Below are 6,643 nucleotides of genomic sequence, written 5' to 3' on the forward strand. Positions count from 1 at the left end.
TTGAACTGGCCTCAGGATACAAGGTAACTCAAGGCTGCAGCAATGTCATATTAGCACACAGAACATAGAACAATACAGTGCAGAACAGGCCCTTTGGCTCATGATGTTGTGCTGAGAATTAATCCTAATATAAAATATAATAACTTAACCTACACACCCCTCATTTCACTGCTATCCATGTGCATGTCCAGCAGTAGCTTAAATGTCCCCAATGACTCTGCTTCTACCACCACCGCTGGCAACGCATTCCATGCATTCACAACTCTCTGCGTTAAGAACCCTTCTCTGGCGTCCCCTCTGTACATAGAACATAGGACATTACAGCGCAGAACAGGCCCTTCGGCCCTCGATGTTGCGCCGCCCTGTCATACTAATCTGAAGCCCATCCCACCTACACTATTCATGTATGTCCATATGCCTGTCCAATGACGACTTAAGTGCACTTAAAGTTGGCGAATCTACTACCGATGCAGGCAAAGCATTGCATACCCTTACTACCCTCTGAGTAAAGAAACTACCTCTGACATCTGTCTTATACCTATCTCCCCTCACTTTAAAGTTGTGTCCCCTCATGTTTGCCGTCCCCATACTTGGAAAAAGGCTTTCCCTGTCCACCCTATCTAACTCTTTGATTATTTTGTATGTCTCTATTAAGTCACCTCTCAATCTTCTCTCTAACGAGAACAGCCTCAAGGCCCTTAGCCTTTCCTCATAAGACATTCCTTCCATACCAGGCAACATCCTAGTAAATCTCTGCATCCTTTCCAAAGTTTCCATATCCTTCTTATAATGCGGTGACCAGAACTGTACACAATACTCCAAGTGTGGCCGTACCAGAGCTTTATACAGCTGCAGCAAAACCTCCTGGTTCGGAACTCAATCCCTCTATTAATAAAGGCCAAAACACTGTATGCCTTCTTAACAACCTGATGAAGGGCTTTTGCCTGAAACGTCGATTTTGCCTGTCCTCGGATTTTGCCTGTCCTCAGATGCTGCCTGAACTGCTGTCCTCTTCCAGCACCACTAATCCAGAATCTGGTTTCCAGCATCTGCAGTCATTGTTTTTACCTTCTTAACAACCCTATCAATCTGGGTGACAACTTTCAGGGATCTGTGTACATGGACACCGAGATCTCTCTGCTCATCTGCACTCCCAAGAATCTTACCATTAGCCCAGTACTTTGCATTCCGATTACTCCGTCCAGAGTGTATCACCTCACACTTGGAGAAATTGAGGACTTCAGACGCTGGAGATCAGAGCTGAAAAATGTGTTGCTAGAAAAGCGCAGCAGGTCAGGCAGCATCCAAGGAGCAGGAGAATCGACGTTTCGGGCATAAGCCCTTCTTCACCTCACACTTGTCCACATTAAACTCCATTTGCCACCTCTCAGCCCAGCTCTGTATCCTATCTATGTCTCTCTGCAACCTACTACATCCTTCGTCACTATCCACAACTCCACCGACCTTAGTGTCGTCTGCAAATTTACTAACCCACCCTTCTAAGACCTCATCCAGGTCATTTATAAAAATGATGAACAGCAGGGGACCCAACACCAACCCTTGCAAAATGCCGCTAGTAACTGGACACCAAGATGAACATGTTCCATCAACTACAACCCTCTGTTTTCTTTCAGCAAGCCAATTCCTGATCCAAACTGCTATGTCTCCCACAGTCCCATTCCTCCGCATTTTGTATTATAATAGCCTACTGTGGGGAATCTTATCGAACGCCTTGCTGAAATCCATATACACCACATCAACTGGTTTACTCTCATCTACCTGTTTGGTCACTTTGTCAAGAAAGTCAATAAGATTTGTTAGGCACAACCTACCCTTCACAAAACCGTGCTGACTATCCCTGATCAGATTATTCTTTTCTAGATGGTTATAAATTCTATCTCTTTTATAACCTTTTCCAACACTTTACCAACAACTGAAGTGAGACTCACTAGTCTGTAATTACCAGGGTTGTCTCTACTACCCTTTTTGAACAAGGGAACCACATTTGTTATCCTCCAGTCCTCAAGCACTATTCCTGTAGACAATGATGATCTGAAGATCAATGCCAAAGGCTCGGCAATCTCTTCCCTTGCTTCCCAGAGGATCCCAGGATAGATCCCATCTGGCCCAGGGGACTTGTCTATTTTCACACTCTGCAATATTTCTAATACCTCTTCCTTGTGAACCTCAATCTCTTCTAGTGTAGATGCAAGTATCTCTGTATCTTCCTCGCCAATATTTTTATTTTCTATAGTGAACACTGTTGAAAAATATTTATTTAGTGCTTCCCCTATCTCCTCCGGCTCCACACACAGTTTTTCCACTATTATCCTTGATTTGTCCTAATTTAACTCTCATCATTCTTTAATTCCTGACATACCTATGGAAAGCCTTAGGGTTTACCCTGATCCTATCCGCCAACAACTTCTCATGTCTCCTCCTGGCTCTTATGAGCTCTCTTTTTCGGTCTTTCCTGATTTCCTTGTAACCTTCAAGCGCCCTGACTGAGTTTTCACATTTTGTCCTAACATAAGCCTTCTTCTTCTTGACCAGGGATTCCACTTCCTTAGTAAACCACGGCTCACGCGTTCTATGTCTTCCTCTCTGCCTGACAGGTACATACTTATTTAGGACACACAGGTTAGAGGAGGACACCCGAGTAGTGTCTCGGGTAATGCAATCACACAAATATAAACTGTTCTACTTACCCTTCCCAGAAGTCATTTGCTCGCTCCTCCCTCGCTGGCCTGAAGGTAAGAAGTTTAAATATATTTACTGGCCTTCCCGACAATCACCTGCACCAATTGTGTGCAGTTTTGGTCGCCATACTATAGGAAGGATGTGGAGGCATTGGAACGGGTGCAGAGGAGGTTTACCAGGATGTTGCCTGGCATGGTAGAAAGATCGTATGAAGAAAGGCTGAGGCACTTGGGGGTGTTTTCATTGGAGAAAAGAAGGTTTAGGGGTGACTTGATAGAGGTGTATAAGATGATTAGGGGTTTAGATAGGGTCAACAGTGAGAATCTTTTTCCACGTATGGAGTCAACTATTACAAGGGGGCATAGCTTTAAATTAAGGGGGGGGGGTAGGTATAGGACAGATGTTAGGGGTAGGTTCTTTACTCAGCGAGTCGTGAGTTCATGGAATGCCCTGCCAGTAGCAGTGGTGGACTCTCCCTCATTATGGGCATTTAAGCGGGCATTGGATAGGAATATGGAGGATAGTGGGCTAGTGTAGGTTAGGTGGGCTTGGATCGGCGCAACGTCGAGGGCCAAAGGGCCTGTACTGCGCTGTATTCTTCTATGTTCTATGTTCTATGTCACCTCCTCCCGGCTCCAGCCTCTCGCTGCTCCGAAGTGTACCATTCTCCTAGTATCTTAAAACTGTGACCCCTCGTGCCAGTCAATCCTTCCCTGGAGAAAAATCTCTGGCTATTGACCCTATCCATTCCTCTCATTATCGTGTATACCTTGATCAGGTGACCTCTCTTCCTCCTTCGCTCCAGAGCGAAAAGTCCGAGCTTAGTCAATCTCTCTTCATAAGGCAAGCCCTCCAGTCCAGGCAGCATCCTGGTAAACCTTCTTTCCACTACCATACCACTCTCTGAGTAAAAAATCTGCTTCTGACATCTATCTTAAATCTATCACCCCTCAGCTATGTCTCCTCATACAAGACAATATCATCATCCTCGGAAAAAGACTCTCATTGTCCACTCTATCTAATCTTCTGATCATCTTGTATGTCTCTATTAAATCCCCTCTTAGCTATCTTCTTTGCAATGAGGACAGATCCAAGTCCCTCAGCCTTTCCTCATAAGACCTTCCCTCCAGACCAGGCAACATCCTGGTAAATCTCCTCTGCATCTTTTCCAATGCTTCCAAATCCTTCCTGTAGTGGGGTAACCAGAACTGTACACAATACTCCAAGTGAGGCCCCACTAGTGTTTTGTACAGTGCAGCATGACATCATGGGCCCGGAATGCAATCCCTCGACCAATAAAACCAATAAAGGCACCGTATGCCGCCTTAAAGATACTAGGTAAAAATAATGACTGCAGATGCTGGAAACCAGATTCTGGATCAATGGTGCTGGAAGAGCACAGCAGTTCAGGCAGCATCCGAGGAGCTTCAGCAAAATCGACGTTTCGGGCAAATGCCCTTCATCAGGAATAAAGCCTTAAAGATACTATCAACCTGGGCGGCAACTTTCAGGGATCTTTGTACATGGACACCGAGATCTCGCTGCTCATCTACACTATCAAGAATCTTTCCATTTACCCAGTATTCTGCCTTCCTGTTTTTCTTCCCAAAGTGAATCACTTCACATTTCTGCATTGAACTCCATTTACCACCTCTCAGCCCAATTCTGCAGTTTATCCGAGTGCCTCTGCAACATTCTTCCGCACTGTCCATTACTCCACTGACTTTAGTGTCATCTGCAAACTTATTAACCTATCCACCTATGCCTGCCTCCAAAGCATTTATCATTGGATAAATCCCATCCGTCCCAATGGACTATCTTCCTTGGGAACTGGGCTGATCAATAATTTCTCAGCTATTACAAGGGGGCATAGCTTTAAATTAAGGGGGGGTAGGTATAGGACTGATGTTTGGGGTAGGTTCTTTACTCAGCGAGTCGTGAGTTCATGGAATGCCCTGCCAGTAGCAGTGGTGGACTCTCCCTCATTATGGGCATTTAAGCGGGCATTGGATAGGCATATGGAGGATAGTGGGCTAGTGTAGGTTAGGTGGGCTTGGATCGGCGCTACATCGAGGGCCGAAGGGCCTGTACTGCGCTGTATTCTTCTATGTTCTATGTTCTCCCTTGACTAACAGCACATTCCTGAACACAATGGGCAATTTAGCATGGCCAGTTCACCTAACCTGCGCATCTTTGGATTGTGGGAGGAAACTGGAGCACCCGGAGGAAGCCCAGCAGACATGGGTCCCTGGTGCTGTGAGGCAGCAGTGCTAACCACGGAGCCACTGTACCACCCCAAATGGGGAAGCACATATCCTCCTCCCAATGGCCACCTTTGTGTGTGTCTGCATCAAGCTGTGTGCAGACCTTTGGTTCACAAACACTAAATGTCACAAGGTACTGAAGTTCCTTTCACCCTGGTGCAGAGCTGGTACTGTGGATATCGCTGCTGTCTGACAACACCAGGGACCTGTGTTTGATTCCAGCCTTGGTTGACTGGCTGTGTAGAGTTTGCAGATTTCCCCTATGTCTGTGTGGGTTCTACACAGTAAAAAGATGTGCAGATTAGGTGGATTGGCTATCCAGGGATGCGAAGGCTATGTGGATTAGCCATGGTTAACAGCTGGGATACGGAGATAATGTGGGGTACTGGGTTTGGATGGGATGCCCTTTGAGGGGTCAGTGCAGAATTAACTGGCTGAGAGGCCTCTATCCGCACTGTAAAGAATTTATGTTGTGAAGGATAAGTCTGATCTTGTTTCTGCAGAACACTCCAAGTAGTTGGACAACTTGTATCAGCTGTTCCTCCAGCGAAGGCTTTTAAGAAAAACAGTCTTGAACACAAGTCCATCAGGCAGGGGTCAGCATGTAACATCTTGAGAGGGTTGATCCTGTGGATAGTTTTCTGAGCAGACAGTTAGAAATCATAGCAGTTCAGGCAGCATCCAAGGAGCTTTGAAATCGACGTTTCGGGCAAAAGCCCTTCAGCAGGAAGGGCTTTTGCCCGAAACGTCGATTTCAAAGCTCCTTGGATGCTGCCTGAACTGTTGTGCTCTTCCAGCACCACTAATCCAGAATCTGGTTTCCAGCATCTGCAGTCATTGTTTTTACCTAGTTAAAAAAACATTTAGCAGAACACCTATGCACTGCCTGGCAAACCATAGATTTGCTTTGTGGTCTATCTGAAACTTGTTGGTTTTCCAGTGACAAGGAGCTGACCTTGACCGAGTGTTGCAGACTGGTGCTTTCCAAAGTTCAAAACAACATCAAGAGGGACAAACTAAAGCTTGGGACAAGGGCAGCTACTGACAAGATGCAGTGGGGAAAAACCGCCGTCTAAGGGCTTTATGAGGGTCTGTTCAGTTAGCAGACTCTTGTTGCATTGAAATGAACATAAATTGTTTCCTGTATGAGTCGGAAATACCTTTGTTTTTGCAACAGCACGGATGCTTTGAGGAATGCATCATTTGTTTTTCTCTGCAAAGAACGTGCAGAACAAATTTAGAACCTCTGTATGTACTTAGAAATGATTTTATGAACAAAGTGGATTTTTGAGATAAATGAATTCCATTATCAGTTTAATATCTGATAGGTCCCTTATCTGGGGACCATCTATTAAATTGATTTGTGGAGCAGGGAGATGGAATAGGGGCTTGCTCCGTCCATTCCACGCATCGACCTGGTATTGCAGTACCTCTGGGAACGGTGCACCCCTCATCTATAAATCTCAGAACATGTATATGGCTCAGGTTTTTGGTGCTTTGCCTGCGCGTGTGAACCACACTTTCTTTTTAAAGTTTGTAAGCTGCTTCATTTCTCTTTGCGTCGGTCTGCAACTCAAACCCCAAATTTTGCACAAAACATACCTACCACGTGCGCACACAAAACCACAAATTGCTGGAGAAACTCAGCAGATCTGGCAGCATCTGCACAAACAAAGCAG

The 6,643-nt window shown here is 45.5% G+C and overlaps 1 pseudogene; it reads left to right on the forward strand.

Moving 5' to 3' along the window:
• Positions 1 to 6,243: 6,243 nt before the first annotated feature.
• On the forward strand, positions 6,244 to 6,416 carry LOC148146820 (U2 spliceosomal RNA; annotated as a pseudogene).
• The last annotated feature ends 227 nt before the right edge of the window (positions 6,417 to 6,643 follow it).

This window comes from Chiloscyllium plagiosum, unplaced genomic scaffold, assembly GCF_037043375.1.
Source record: "Chiloscyllium plagiosum isolate Xiang-an unplaced genomic scaffold, Cpla_swu_hap1 HiC_scaffold_19, whole genome shotgun sequence".
Taxonomy (NCBI): domain Eukaryota; kingdom Metazoa; phylum Chordata; class Chondrichthyes; order Orectolobiformes; family Hemiscylliidae; genus Chiloscyllium; species Chiloscyllium plagiosum.